The sequence below is a fragment of the Eptesicus fuscus genome, chromosome 9, assembly GCF_027574615.1.
Source record: "Eptesicus fuscus isolate TK198812 chromosome 9, DD_ASM_mEF_20220401, whole genome shotgun sequence".
NCBI classification, from domain to species: Eukaryota; Metazoa; Chordata; class Mammalia; order Chiroptera; family Vespertilionidae; genus Eptesicus; species Eptesicus fuscus.
This window is the reverse complement of record NC_072481.1, coordinates 88096056-88111839: the sequence shown is the minus strand read 5'-3', so window position 1 is coordinate 88111839 and position 15784 is coordinate 88096056. Positions and strand designations below refer to the sequence as shown.

At 46.7% G+C, this 15784-nt stretch overlaps 1 long non-coding RNA gene across 3 annotated transcripts; it reads left to right on the top strand.

Moving 5' to 3' along the window:
- Positions 1–386: 386 nt before the first annotated feature.
- On the top strand, positions 387–11475 carry LOC114227555 (uncharacterized). 3 transcript variants are annotated; one of them, XR_003613611.2, is made up of 4 exons: positions 387–534; positions 6137–6285; positions 10658–10824; positions 11207–11475. It is a non-coding gene; the product is annotated as an uncharacterized LOC114227555 (long non-coding RNA). The 3 variants fall into 3 exon arrangements; XR_008557112.1 differs by lacking the exon at positions 387–534 and adding an exon at positions 567–588; XR_008557113.1 differs by lacking the exon at positions 387–534 and adding an exon at positions 5608–5626.
- The last annotated feature ends 4309 nt before the right edge of the window (positions 11476–15784 follow it).

Sequence of the window (15784 nt, the reverse complement as noted above, 5' to 3'; positions counted from 1 at the left end):
GTTCCATGTCTCTGCCTAAGCCACTGCCCGCTGCCAGGGGCCTCCAGAAAACCTTGGTCTGTGATCCCTTTCTCTAGCCTCAAAGCCAGCAATGAGGGTTGAGTCCCTCTCATGGCATCCCTGACCCACCCTCCTGCCCACGTCCCACATTCAAGAACACCTGGTTACTGAGGGCCAGGACCTCAGGGTCGGGCTACACCTTCTGCACGTTCAGTACAGGGTCTGGGGTTTGGTGCTCAATAAATGTCCAATCACTGATTTAAAAACCAAAAACACCTGGTTAACTTCACCACCTGCCTAACCCAGGACAGTTGCCAGGTTGCCTCTGTGACCTGTCTTACCATTGTTACCTGTCTTGGCTCTGTGACCTGTTGCCACATGATACCCCACAAGGCTGGGCTGGGGCCACTGCAGGGTGACTCCCCTGCAGGCTCAGGAAGAGCTCCCGAAGATCTTGTCATATTTAAACTCAGACTCGGCTGTTGAGACAGAGCTGGCCACATGGGGAAGGGGGAAGCCACCACCAAAGGCACAGTAAGTGCCCCCGGGGCAGGGAGAACCAGGCTGGCTGGGTGCAGGAGAGGACGGGTGAGTAAAGGGCCCTTGCATGGGGAATGACATGATCAGGTTTATATTTTTTAAAGTTAATTCTGTGATTTTGCATTTGAAATGATATTTGAGAGGGGAGGATTTAGACAGATGAAGAGGGTGAGATGTGCTTCCGGTACAGAGAATGGGAACATGGCCTGGATGCAGGAGAGATGAACACTGGAGACCTGAGCACACACCTCTCATTGGCCGGTGAGTGAGGGACAGGGCAGGGAAACAGAAGACCTTCCATTGAGGGGGCAGGGCAGGGGGGGTCAGGGGACCCTCCATAGAGGGTATAGGGCAGGGGGGACAGTATACCCTCAATGGAGGGTATAGGGCAAGGGGGACAGGGGACCCTCCATGGAGGGTATATGGCAGGGGGATAGGGGACCTTCCATGAGGGTATATGGCAGGGGGGTAGGGGACCCTCATTGGAGGGTATAGGGCAAGGGGGACAGGGGACCCTCCATGGAAGGTATAAGGCAGGGGGTAGGGGACCCTCAATGGAGGGTATAGAGCAGGGGGGTAGGGGACCCTCCATGGAGGGTATAGGGCAGGGGGATAGGGTCCTTCCATAGAGGTTATAAGGCAGGGGGACGGGCTACCCTCCATGGAGGGTATAGGGCAGGGGGGACAGTGGACCCTCCATGGAGGGTATAGGGCAGGGGGATATGGGACCTTCCATGAGGGTATAGGGTAGGGGGGTAGGGGACCCTCATTGGAGGGTATAGGGCAAGGGGGACAGGGGACCCTCCATGGAAGGTATAAGGCAGGGGTAGGGGACCCTCAATGGAGGGTATAGAGCAGGGGGGTAGGGGACCCTCCATGGAGGGTATAGGGCAGGGGGACAGAGGACCCTCCATGGAGGGTATAGGGCAGTGGGTAGGGGACTCTCCATGGAGGGTATAGGTCAGGGGGGTATGGTACCCTCCATGGAGGGTACAGGGCAAGAGGATTAGGGGACCCTCCATGGAGGGTACCGGCAGGGGGGATAGGAGACCCTCTGTGGAGGGTACAGGGTAGGGGGTGTAGGGGACTGTGGATCCCTCATGGATGTGGCAGGACAGAAAAACAAGGGACCCTCTACGGAGAAAGCAGAGCAGCGGGGTCAGGACCACCTCCATCGAAGAAACAGGGTATGACGTTGGGTGATGGAACCCTCCATGGATGGAGCAGGTGAATGGGGACATGGGAATCTCAGTGATGGGCAGGGCGGAGGAAATGGGGGTCTGCAGTGCCCCCTGTCCTGCCCCCTCCATGCAGTGGGGAAGGCAGGTGGAACAATGGACCCTTCACGGACGGGGTCTGGCAGAGCAGACAGGGGATCTTTCATGGAGGGGCCAGGGCAGGGAGGACAGGGGACCTTACATAAAGGGGGCAGGACAGGGGGTACTGGAGACCCTCCATGGAGAGGGAAGGACTGGGGTTAGCGGTCCCTCCATGAAGGGTATAGGGCAGGCGGGATAGGGACCTTCCATTGAGGTTATAGGGCAGGGGGGACAGGGGACCGTCCATGGAGGGTACAGGGCAGGAGGGTACAGGGCAGAGGAACAGGGGACCCTCCATGGAGGGAGCAGAGCAGGGAAGACAGGAGAGGAGGGAGGGATGACAGGGGTCACTGCCCCCTCCAAGGAGGGTCCCCTATCCCCCCAAGAAAGTTTCCCTGTTCCCCCAGCCCTGCCCCTTCCCATGGTCCCCTGTTCTTCCTGCCTTCCCATGGAGGGCCCACTATCTCTCTTGTTCTGACCACTCTGTGGTTGGTTCCTTTTCTCCTCAGCCTTTCCCCCTCCATTCTTGCCCCCATCTTCTGTTTCCCTCTCCTGTCCCCTCACTGACAGGCATCTGAGGGGCATGTGCTCTGGTCTTTCCGGTCTTCATCTCTCCTGCCTCCAGGCCACATGCCCACTCTCTGTACATGAAGCACATTCTCACCCTCTTCATCTGTCTAAATGCTACCTGTGTTCTCCAGGCACATCTCAAATGTCATTTCAAATGTCACATCACAAAGGGATGGGGGAAAGTAGGAGAGGGTAAAGGGGGGATAGATTGTGATGGAAGGAGACTTGCCTTGGGGTGGTGAACACACAATACAATCTAATCTAATAATAGACAAATATGCAAATTGACCGAACCTTCGCTACACCTAAGCCACGCCCACCAGCCAAGCCACGCCCACCAGCCAATCAGGATGAATATGCAAATTACCCAACAAAGATGGCGGCTAATTTGCATATCAAGACAGCGTCTAAAGAAGCCAAGAGCTGCAGAAGGGAGTAAAGCTTTGAAGAAGCAAGCAAGCGGGGGGGGGGGGGGGGCGGGGAGGAGAAGGGAGGAGCGAAGTCAGGGCCGGGGGCGAAGGGAAAAGCAGGCGGGCTGGAGGAGAAGGCGGGGCGGGCAACAAGGGAGGAACGGAGGTGGGGTAGAATGCAGCAGGAAATCCTATTGCAGGATTTTTCCTGCAACGGGAAAGCAAGTATCTAGATAATGCATTACAGAAGTGTATACCTGAAACCTATATAATTTTATTAACCAATGTCAGCCCAATCCAATTAAAAGTAAATAAAAGGTGGGGACCTTTGAGGGTGATTGGATCATGAGGGTGGAGCTCTCATGAATAGGATTAATACCCTTTTAAAAGAAACCCCATATTAGACTAGTCCAAGGAATCACTTTGTAAGTTCTATATATGCCTATGGTGTAAACTTGAAACTAATATTGAATGTCAACTCTAGGCCCAGTGCTGGGAAAAGCCAACCTTGGTTTGGACCTTCTTGTGCTCATTCAGGCCTAGCAGAGGTAGCCACAAACTGTGAATTGCTTTGTAGCTCCAAAGAGGTTGCCCAGGGCCAGTCATAGGAAGCAGCTGACATTGGCTGGGGCCAGAGTCCCTCCCAGGAGGCCCCAGGACCAATGCACCCAGTGGCCAGATTCAGATGACATCAGAGCAGGATCCAGTTATCTTTACAAGCAGCATATCCAAAGGGAGATCTCTGTAGGCACCAGAACCTGATGAGACAAATTCTGCTCAATATGGTCAGCACCTCCACAGCAACTAATTAACTGTGGTCATGGTTTATCCTCAGAGTCAGCCATGCTGTGGGTTGACCCCACATGTGAACAAGCCAAGAGCAATCAAGACTCAACTACAACAGGGTGGCCCACACAACACACACGAGGGACATTCCTGGAGCACTCAGTTCTGGTGATCAAGAAGACGGCACCCCTGGGTGCCACAGGATACCTACTACATAAGGTCACACTACCAAGGCTCAGTGAGGGTCTAATACATAGAAAGTAACACAGAGAGCCAGTCACATGGGACAACAAAGAAACATGCCCCAAATTTAAAAAGAGAATACACCTCCAGAAAAAAAAAATAGCTAAGTGGAGGCAAGCAATCTATCAGATATAGAGTTTAAAAATGGTTATAAGGATGCTAAAGGAACTTAGGGGAAGAATGGATGAAATCAGTGAGAACTTAGAGATAGTAATCATGAAAAAACAATAAGCCATAAGATGCAGTCAGAAATAAAGAATACAAAATCTGAAATAAAGAATACACTAGGAGAAATAAACAGTTGGTTGAATGAAGCAGAGGACTGAATCAATGATTTGGAACACAAGGTAGCAGAAGACAACTAATCAGAGCAGCATAAAGGAAAAATGTTTTTTAAAAATAAGGAGAGCCCAGCTGGTGTGGCTCAGTGACCCATGAACCAGGAGGTCACAGTTCGATTCCTGGTCAGGGCACATGCCTACGTTGCTGGTGCAATCCCCGTTTGAAGGCATATGGGAGGCAGCTAATTGATGATTGTCTCTCATCATTAATGTTTTTATCTCTCTCCCCCTCTCCCTTCCTCTCTGAATTCAAAAACATATTTTAAAAAAATGAGGACAGTTTAAGGTACCTTTGGACAATGTGAAGCATAAAAATAACTGCATCATAGGAGTGCAAGAAGGAGAAAATAAAGAGCAAGGGAACAAGAGTATATTAAAAGAAATAATGACGGAAAACATCCCTGGTAAGGGAAAAAGACACACAAGTCCAGGAAGTGCAGAGTCCCAAACAAGATGGACCCAATAGGGCCCACACTAGGACACTTCATAATTAAAATGACAAAGGTTAAAAAGACAAAGAGAATCTTAAAAGCAGTAAGAGAAAGGCAGTTAGTTACCTACAAGGAAGCTCCCATAAGACTATCATCTCATTTCTCAACATTTCAGGCCACAAGAGATTGGCATGAAATATTAAAAGTGATAAAAAGCAAGGACTTACAACCAAGACAACGCTACCCAATAAGGCTATCATTTAAAATTGATGGAGAAATAAAAGGCTTCCCAGATAATAAAAAGCTAAAGAAGTTTGTTACCACTAAACCAGTATTACCATAAATATAAAAGGGCCAAGAAGAGGGGGAAAAAAGAGGAAGATAGTTTCGGTTGGAGAAGATGGTCAATGTGATGGAGATGATGGTGGTATGGGCCACACAACAGTATGAATGTCCTTAATGCCACTGAACTGTGAATTGAAAAACAGTGAAAATGGTAAATTTCAATGGGATAAAACTATCCAAAAAAGAGAAAGGAAAAGAAGGCCAGGTCTTAAAACAGAACCTTAGTGGGACGTGCTCAGGCCACCTGAATCCCCGCTCCCAGCAGGCCTCTGGACACACAGTGATGAGAAGAGCCTGAGGTGTGAGGTCCATTGAGAAACCCTGGGGAAGCCTTGGTTCCCTCCTGTCTGCCCCACAGGCCTGTTAATAGAAGTAGGGAAGCTGCGTGGGGTTGCCATCGTGTGCAGGTGCAGAGAGGCGCACCTCTGTGGGGAATGCATTTTGTGCAGCCACTGTGGAAAGTAGTAAGGAGTTACCTCAAAAATTAAAAATGGAACTGCCTTATGCCATAGCAATTCAACATCTGGGAATGTATCTCAATAATTCAGACATTGATTAGAAAGTATATATGCACTGCTATGTTCATTGCAGTGTTATTTACAATACCAAGATCTGGAAGCAGCCCATGTGCCCATCAGTAGGTGAGTGGATAAAAATGCTTTGGTATATTGACACCATGGTTGTGAAAAGAAGGGAATGGTACTATTTGTGACAGTGGATGGACGTGGAGAGCCTTATGGTAAGTGAAATAAGCCAGTGAGAGAAAGACTAATGCCATATGATTTCACTTATATGTGAAATATAATGAGCAAAATAAATTAACAAAGAAAATAGAAACAGACTCATAGAAAGAGAACAGACAGTTGTCAGAGGGGAAGGGAGCTGTGGGGCTGGGTGAAAAAGGTGAAGTTATTAAGCAAAGAAAAACAACAACTCATACACACAGACATCACTATAGTGATCTTCAGAGGGAAAGGGGGTGGGAGACGAGGAAGAGGGTAAAGGGGGTCAAATGGTGATGGAAGGAGACTTGACTTGGGGTGGTGAGCACACAATACAATATGCAAATGATGTGTTATAGAATTGTACACCTTAAGCCCGCATGATTTTATTAACCAATGTCAACCCAATGGATTCAATTAAAAAAACAGGAAGAATATTGTGACACAAGATATAACGTGGATGGACCTTGACGACATGTTCAGTGCAAAAGCCAGTCAAAAGAAGACAACTACTGTGCGATTCCACTCACATGAGGTTCCTAGGACCATCGGAGCCAGAGATGGAAGGGAAGATGAAGGTACCAGCGGTGGTGGTGGGTGGTTGGGGGGTGGGATGCAGTGTTGTTGTTTATTTGGGACAGAGTTTTGGTTGGAGAAGATGGGAAAAGTGATGGAGAGGATAGTGGTGTGGGCCACACAACAGTATGAATGTCCTTAATGCCACTGCACAGTGCAATGAAAAACAGTGAAAATGGTAAATTACATTGTGATAAACCTATCCAACAAAGAGAAAGGAAAAGAAGGCCAGGTCTTAAAACAGAACCGTGGTGGGACATGCCCAGACCACCTGAATCCCCGCTCCCAGGAGGCCTCTGGACACACAGGGATGAGAAGAGCCTGAGGTTTGAGGTCCATTGAGAAACCCTGGGGAAGCCTTGGTTCCCTCCTGTCTGCCCCTCTGGCCTGTTAAGAGAAGCAGGGAAGCTGCATGGGGGCCGCCATTGTGTGCAGGTGCAGAGAGGCGCACCTCTGTGGGGAATGCATTTTGTGCAGCCACTGTGGAAAGTAGTAAGGAGTTGCCTCAAAAATTAAAATGGAACTGCCTTATGCCACAGCAATTCCACATCTGAGAATGTATCCCAAGAAATCAGAGACATTGATTGGAAAGAGTATATGCACTGCTATGTTCATTGCAGTGTTATTTACAATACCAAGATCTGGAAGCAGCCCATGTGCCCATCAGTAGGTGAGTGGATAAAAATGCTTTGGTACATTGACGCCATGGAATACTACTTGGCTGTGAAAAAGAAGGGAATCTTACTGTTTGAGACAGTGTGGGTGGACCTGGAGAGCCTTAATGGTAAGTGAAATAAGCCAGTCAGAGAAAGACTAATGCCATATGATTTCCTTTATATGTGGAATCTAATGAGCAAAATAAATTAACCAAGAAAATAGAAACAGACTCATAGAAAGAGAACAGACTGACAGTTGTCAGAGGGGCAGGGGGTGTGGGACTGGGTGAAAAAGGTGAAGGGGTGAGGAGTTTGTGGAATGCAGATTGTTTACTGGGGACAGAATTTCGGTTGGAGAAGATGGGAAAAGTGATGGAGATGATGGTGGTGTGGGCCACACAACAGTATGAATGTCCTTAATGCCACTGCACTGTGCATTGAAAAACAGTGAAAATGGTAAATTCCATTGTGATACAATGATCCAAAAAAGAGAAAGGAAAAGAAGGCCAGATCTTAAAACAGATCTAGGGTCAGACATGCTCAGACCACCTGAATCCCCGCTCCCAGGAGGCCTCTGGACACACAGTGATGAGAAGAGCCTGAGGTGTGAGGTCCTTTGAGAAACCCTGGGGAAGCCTTGGTCCCTCCTGTCTACCCCATTGGCCTGTTAAGAGAAGCAGAGAAGCTGTGTGGGGGCCGCCATCATGTGCAGGTGCAGAGAGGCGCACCTCTGTGGGGAATGCATTTTGTGCAGCCACTGTGGAAAGTAGTAAGGAGTTACCTCAAAAATTAAAATGGAACTGGCTTATGCCACAGCAATTCCACATCTGGGAATGTATCCCAAGAAATCATAGACATCGATTGGAAAGAGTATATGCACTGCCATGTTCGTTGCAGTGTTATTTACAATACCAAGATCTGGAAGCAGCCCATGTGCCCATCAGTAGGTGAGTGGATAAAAATGCTTTGGTACATTTATACAATGGAATACTACTTGGCTGTGAAAAAGAAGGGAATTGTACTATTTGTGACAGCGTGGATGGACATGGAGAGCGTTATGGTAAGTGAAATAAGCCAGTCAGAGAAAGACTAATGCCATATGATTTCAATTATATGTGAAATCTAATGAGCAAAATAAATTAACCAAGAAAATAGAAACAGACTCATAGAAAGAGAACAGACAGTTGTCAGAGGGAAAGGGGGCTGTGGGGCTGGGTGAAAAAGGTGAAGGTGTTAAGAAAAGAAAAACAACTCATAGACATAGACTACACTAGAGTGATCATCAGAGGGAAAGGGGGTGGGGGACGTTGAAGAGGGTAAAGGGGGTCAAATGGTGATGGAAGGAGACTTGACGTGGGGTGGTGAGCACACATACAATATGCAGGTGATGTGTTATAGAATTGTAAACCTAAAGCCCACATGATTTTATTAACCAATGTCAACCTAGTAGATTCAATTAAGAAAACAGGAAGAATATTGTGACACAAGTTTCAAGGTGGATGGACCTTGATGACATGTTAAGTGCAAAGGCCAGTCAAAAGAAGACAACTACTGTGTGATTCCACTCACATGAGGTCCCTAGGGCTTTCGGAGGCAGAGACGGAAGGGAAGATGAAGGTACCAGTGGTGGTGAGGGGGTGGGGGGGGGGTGGGATGCAGAGTTGTTGTTTATTTGGGACAGAGTTTTGGTTGGAGAAGATGAGAAAAGTGATGGAGATGATGGTGGTGTGGGCCACACAACAGTATGAATGTCCTTAACGCCACTGCACTGTGGATTGAAAAACAGTGAAAATGGTAAATTTCACTGTAATAAAATTGTCCAAAAAAGAGAAAGGAAAAGAAGGCCAGGTCTTAAAACAGAACCTTGGTGAGACATGCTCAGGGCACTTGAATCCCCGCTCCCAGGAGGCCTCTGGACACACAGTGATGAGAAGACCCTGAGGTGTGAGGTCCTTTGAGAAACCCTGGGGAAGCCTTGGTCCCTCCTGTCTGCCCCACTGGCCTGTTAAGAGAAGCAGGGAAGCTGCGTGGGGGCCGCCATCATGTGCAGGTGCAGAGAGGCGCACCTCTGTGGGGAATGCATTTTGTGCAGCCACTGTGGAAGGTAGTAAGGAGTTACCTCAAAAAAATAAAATGGAACTTCCATGTAACACAGGGATTCCACTTCTGGAAATATATCCCAAGAAATCATAGACATTGATTGGAAAGAATATATGCACTGCCATGTTCATTGCAGTGTTATTTACAATACCAAGATCTGGAAGCAGTCCATGTGCCCATCAGTCGGTGAGTGGATTAAAATGCTTTGGTACATTGACACCATGGAATACTACTTGGCTGTGAAAAAGAAGGGAATCTTACTGTTTGAGACAGTGTGGATGGACCTGGAGAGCCTTAATGGTAAGTAAAATAAGCCAGTGAGAGAAAGACTAATGCCATATGATCTCACTTTTATGTGGAATCTATTGAGCAAAATAAATTAACAAAGAAAATAGAAACAGACTCATAGAAAGAGAACAGACTGACAGTTGTCAGAGGGGAAGCGGGTAGAGGGACTGGGTGAATAAGGTGAAGGGGTCAGGAGGGGGTGAAATGCTGATTGTTTACTGGGGACAGAATTTCTGTTGGAGAAGATGTGAAAAGTGATGGAGATGATGGTGGTATGGGCCACACAACAGTATGAATGTCCTTAACGCCACTGCACTGTGCATTGAAAACTGAAAATGGTAAATTACATTGTGATAAAACTATCCAACAAAGAGAAAGGAAAAGGCCAGGTCTTAAAACAGAACCGTGGTGGGATGTGCTCAGGCCACCTGAATCCCCACTCCCAGGAGGCCTCTGGACACACAGTGGTGAGAAGAGCCTGAGGTGTGAGGTCCTTTGAGAAACCCTGGGGAAGCCTTGTTCCCTCCTGTCTGCCCCTCTGGCCTGTTAAGAGAAGCAGGGAAGCTGCGTGGGGGCCGCCATCGTGTGCAGGTGCAGAGAGGCGCACCTCTGTGGGGAATGCATTTTGTGCAGCCACTGTGGAAAGTAGTAAGGAGTTACCTCAAAAATTAAAATGGAACGGCCTTATGCCACTGCAATTCCACATCTGGGAATGTATCCCAAGAAATCAGAGACATTGATTGGAAGGAGTATATGTACTGCCATGTTCATTGCAGTGTTATTTACAATACCAAGATCTGGAAGCAGCCCATGTGCCCATCAGTAGGTGAGTGGATAAAAATGCTTTGGTACATTGACACCATGGAATACTACTTGGCTGTGAAAAAGAAGGGAATCGTACTATTTGTGACAGCAAGGATGGACCTGGAGTGCCTTATGGTAAGTGAAATAAGCCAGTCAGAGAAAGACTAATGCCAATATGATCTCACTTATATGTGGAATCTAATGAGCAAAATATATTAACAAAGAAAATAGAAACAGACTCATAGAAAGAGAACAGACTGACAGTTGTCAGAGGAGAAGGCGGCTTGGGCTGGGTAAAAGGTGAATGGATTAAGCAAAGAAAAACAACAACTCATAGACACAGACATTATTATGGTGATCACCAGAGGGAAAGGGGGTGGGAGAGGTGGAAGAGGGTAAAGGGGGTCAAATGGTGATAGGAGACTTGAAGTGGGGTGGTGAGCACACATACAATATGCTGATGATGTGTTATAGAATTGTACACCTGAAGCCGACTTGACTCTATTAACTAATGTCAACCCAATAGATTCAATTAAAAAAAACAGGAAGAATATTGTGACACAAGCTATAACGTGGATGGACCTTGACGACATGTTCAGTGCAAAAGGCCGTCAAAAGAGGACAACTACTGAGTGACCCACTCACATGAGGTTCCTAGGACCATCGGAGTCAGAGATGGAAGGGAAGATGAAGGTACCAGTGGTGGTGGTGGGTGGTTGTGGCGTGGGTTGCAGAGTTGTTTTTTAATGGGGACAGAGTTTTGGTTGGAGAAGATGGGAAAAGTGATGGAGAGGATGGTGGTGTGGGCCACACAATAGTATGAATGTCCTTAACGCCACCGCACTGTGCAATGAAAAATAGTGAAAATGGTAAAATTCACTGGGATAAAACTATCCACAAAAGAGAAAGGAAAAGAAGGCCAGGTCTTAAAACAGAACCGTGGGGGGACGTGCTCAGGCCACCTGAATCCCCGCTCCCAGGAGGCCTCTGGACACACAGTGGTGAGAAGAGCCTGAGGTGTGAGGTCCATTGAGAAACCCTGAGCAAGCCTTGTTCCCTCCTGTCTGCCCCACAGGCCTGTTAAGAGAAGCAGGGAAGCTGCGTGGGGGTCGCCATCGTGTGTAGGTGCAGAGAGGCGCACAGCAGACCAGCCCCTGGGACGCTCACCCTGAGGCCAGCCCAGCAGCCCGCCTGATGCACCGCCACCCGCCGCTGGTGGAGGAACCCCCTTGGCCACCCCACCAACCATCGCGCCACCGAGCTGCGCTTGGAGGAGAGAGCTGAGAAGTGCCAACAGGGTTTAAAACGGGGGCCTAGTTTAATGTTTACATTAATAAATATTTTAACCCCTAAGAATTGATTCCATATGATAATTGTGCCACCACAATTGTATTGTAGAATTTACTTTCTAAAGTACTGACTCAGAAGGCTTTGTTGGTGATGTCCACTATGGGACATGGGCTAGAAGTGCATGGTATCGTGGTTCAAGGCTGTCCATGTCTTGCTGTGACTTGAACTTCATCTGAAGAGGAGACCAAAGGTCTACATTGAGGCCTTGAGGTTATAATGAAAGAACTCCCTTCCCAGGGCACAGACACACACGCACATTCATATACACCCATTCACGATCATTCATACACTTTGACATTCACACAGCCACACATACATGCACACATCCCTTCATACATGCTTACATACACATTCACACATTCAGTCACACAATTCATACATTCACACACACATTCATACACACCTATAAACAACCATACAAGTTGACATTCACATGCCACCACACACTAACACACGCTTAAACACACAGTAACATTTAGTCACACACAGTAACATCCATATTTATACATACCTTCATACATGCTTACACACACAGTCACACACACACACACACACACACACACACACACACATACACGTGGGCAGGAATAAGAGAGGGAAGTGGGGGAAGTCTCTGCCTCCTCCAGGAGCTCAGAATAACAGAATTTCCGTGGGGAGAGCAGGACTTTCTGGCAGGTTCCACTGCATGTAGCACTTAGAGAGCATGGGACATTTAACCAGCTCAGGGAAGCCTTCCGCTCCTCTGAGGTTTGCCCGCCTCTGCTCCCCCTCTGCCAGATCCCTACTCTATGCATTAGGTCACTGTGAGTGAAACCGTGACTGGCTATGGGGATAGGACGAGCCAGACAAAGTGACCTCAAATTAAAAGAAAAATAATCTCCACCCTCACAGATGTGTCTTGGAAGTCAGCCCACCCCTGACTGCACACAGGTTTCACTCAGGAACAGTTTAGCCTTATTAAAAATGTCACTATTTACATACCTGAAATCTACAATTAATTTGCCAGTAATGTAATTTTTTAAAAATACAGAATTCTTAGAGTTGATTTTTAAATGAACCCTAAAGCATTGTAGACTTTCTAATTTTAAAAAGTAGTTTCTTTCAGGAAATAAATTAATAGAGTTATTCTAGTGTATAAAACTGGGTAAACTATGAAGTCAGATCCAAACACAAGATCTAATATCTAATTTAAGAAACAGTGTAAGAAACCTTTAAATAAAAGCACAATAGAATGTAAGAATTGTGGTTTTGACTTTGAAGAGAAAATGAACTCAAGTTGCTCCATTAGAGATTTCAATTTTGTTTGTCACATCTTAGATGGATGTTAGCTGAACCCAGTGTGGTAATCATTTCACAAAATATGCAAATCAAACCATCATGCTGTCTGCCTTAAACTTATACAGTGGTGTATGTCAATTATTCCTGAATAAAACTTGAAAAAAAGAAAGTGCCTTGAGAAATGGAAAAAGTGGTTTTATAGGTAGAAAAATGCATACACCATAACTAAAAGGAAACAAATCAGGATACACACATCATAAACAGTATCATCAAGACGACAGAAATAAAAATGTAAGTATGCAATTGTGCATGCATTTGTGTGTGTGTGTGTGTGTGTGTGTGTGTGTGTGTGTGTGTGTGTGTAACATTGCAGGTCTCACTAGCCTATGCATACAAAGAGGTCACATCACAGTCCAGATTACAGTGGCTTTACAACCTTACAACCCTCTCACAAAGCACATACCAGCCAGTGCTCAGCACCGAATCCAAGGAGGCCACTTCCCTTGTTCGTCGTCCTCATCAGGGCTCTTTCCTCTGACCCTGCTGTGAATGTATTTCATTAGGACTCCCTGGTAGCTGAATTACTTGGCCTCAGGAATACATTCTATTAAAAAGAGATGCTCTTCATTCTAAAAATTTGCTTGGCTTTTTAAGAATATGTTTTTATTGATTTTAGAGAGGAAAGGAGAGGGATATAGAGAGAAAAACATTGATGAGAGAAACATCATCAATCGGCTGCCTCCTTCATGCCTCCTACTGGGGATCTAGCGCACAACCCAGGCATGTGCTCTGACAAGGACTAGTGTAGTGACCTCTTGGTTCATGGGTTGACACTCAACCACTGAGCAACTTTTGCTTGGCTTTTAATCTTGCATGCTAACATTGAGCTAAGGAAGCCGACAAGAAAACAACAATGTAGCTTATGCCTACTTTGTACAGACCTTTTCTAGGCCCTCCACCCAAGTTATCAATTCTTAGTTATCCTCACCCTTTCTTTTTCATATGGAACTTCAATAGATCTAGATTGCATTCTGCTCAGTCATTTTAGGCCTGGGGTACAATTTTGCTTTCCTGGACTCTACAAAGATAAGGAGTTTTAATTCTGACCCAGACCCAGTACCTGAGGAAGCTACTGTTACCCACTGACAGATGCAGCTAACATGGCCTGCCTGCCTGCATCTCTGAATATTGCAGCTTGTAGCTGTGTTCCATCTGCCACCTAGTTGGACTTCTCTGAGGCCCCCTGCTTGCCTGGCCTCCCACCAGTTGCCTAATAGCACTCTACTTGCTGGAACCCATGTTCCACCTGCCTCCCATCAGCAGCAGCTGAGGTTGAACCTCCAACACCAATCCCACCACTGCAGACAAGTCTAGTTCCAAGTCCAAAGATCTCCCAGCCTGCTGGTAACCGGACTGTGAGCTGAGGGTTTTTCCTGGGGTTGTGTTGCGACGCCAAAGAATGAGCTCTATAGAACAGAAGATTTAAGAAGCAAAAGTGTGGAAAATTGATGACAAGCAGATTCAGACTCACCACATGGAAAGGGGGGCCCAACAATGGGCTGTCTGGTGAAGCCTTGTAGTCCAGGCTTATATATTTGCTCTAAGCCTGCTTTTATATCTATTCGTGTCGTCACCTGATTGATTCTCTCAATTGTTCTTGCCCAGCATCGGACCTGAACTCTCCCTGTTTCTATGTGTTCTTTCTCTGTTTCTATGCTGAACTTTCTTTGTTTCTGTGTGTCAGTACACCTTATTGTTGCAGGCCCTCTCTTGATTTTTCATGCCTCCTGCTTTGAGTCCAGAAATGTTTTATTATTTCTGCTTGGTTGGTTTCCGTGATTAGGCTGCTCACACTGCCATGTCTGTCCCTGCCTATGTCCACCTGCCTTTTACACTGGACCGCTGCCCTGTATGCTTACATCAAGCTAACTTTTCTCACTACGATGCCCACTACAGTAACCATACCATATCTGGGATGTAACACTTTAATGATTCTGTGGCATACATTTGGGATATTCCATTTTTTTTACTGTTTAGCTGTTCCAGTTTCTTCAAATTAAGTTATTTGGAAAAAGTATTTGGAAAAAGTAAGCAGCAGAAATTTGAGTGTATTTTTTGCAGATTAAGGACTGATAAGAGAAAAATATTGGACTGATTTAACATTGTCTTTTGATCTGCTTCACACTGGAGAATGGAGGTGATGCCAGATTGTGAAAAATAATAAAGCCAATTACTTGTCTGTTCCTCAGTGTGACCTAGTGCCCATGATGGTGCAATTGGCAAGTCTGAAATCTGTAGGGCAGGGCTTGATGCTGCAGTCTTAAGGAAAAACATTTTCTTCTATGGGAAACCTCAGTTTCCTTGGTTGCAAGAGAGTGCAGGCTGTGCTGAGGGACTCCCTATGCACGAATTTTGTGCACTGGGCCTCTAGTCCTATATAATAAAAACCCTAATATGCAAATCGACCAAATGGCTGAATGACTGGTGGAATGACCAGCTGCTATGATGTGCACTGACCACCAGGGGGCAGACGCTCAACACAGAAGCTGCGCCTGGTTGTCAGTGTGCTCCCACAGGGGGAGTGCTGCTCAGCCAGAAGTCTGGCTCATGGCTGGTGAGCACAATGGAGGTGGTGGGATCTTCTCCCACTTCTGTGGCAGCGCTAAGGAGCAGTGAGTGGAGTGGTAAGGAGCAGTGAGCGGAGTGGTAAGGAGCAGTGAGCGGAGTGGTAAGGAGCAGCGAGCAGGCGGGCAGTAAGGAGTGAGGGGTCCTGGACTGCGAGGGGGTGCCAGCCAGAATGAGGGACCCTCCCGCCCTCCAGTGCACAAATTTTGTGCACCAGGCCTCTAGTTTTCAATAAACCTTTATCGAGGTCTGCTCTCCTGCCAAGAGTCCAGTACATATTTGGCTGATGAAAGTCATCAAATCAATCAAGAATGGTAATGATCGGCTATTTTTGAAATACTGAGATCAGTTTGTGGGAAGAGTCAGCAATCTTTGTGTCCCGATTATTTGAGAGCCGACA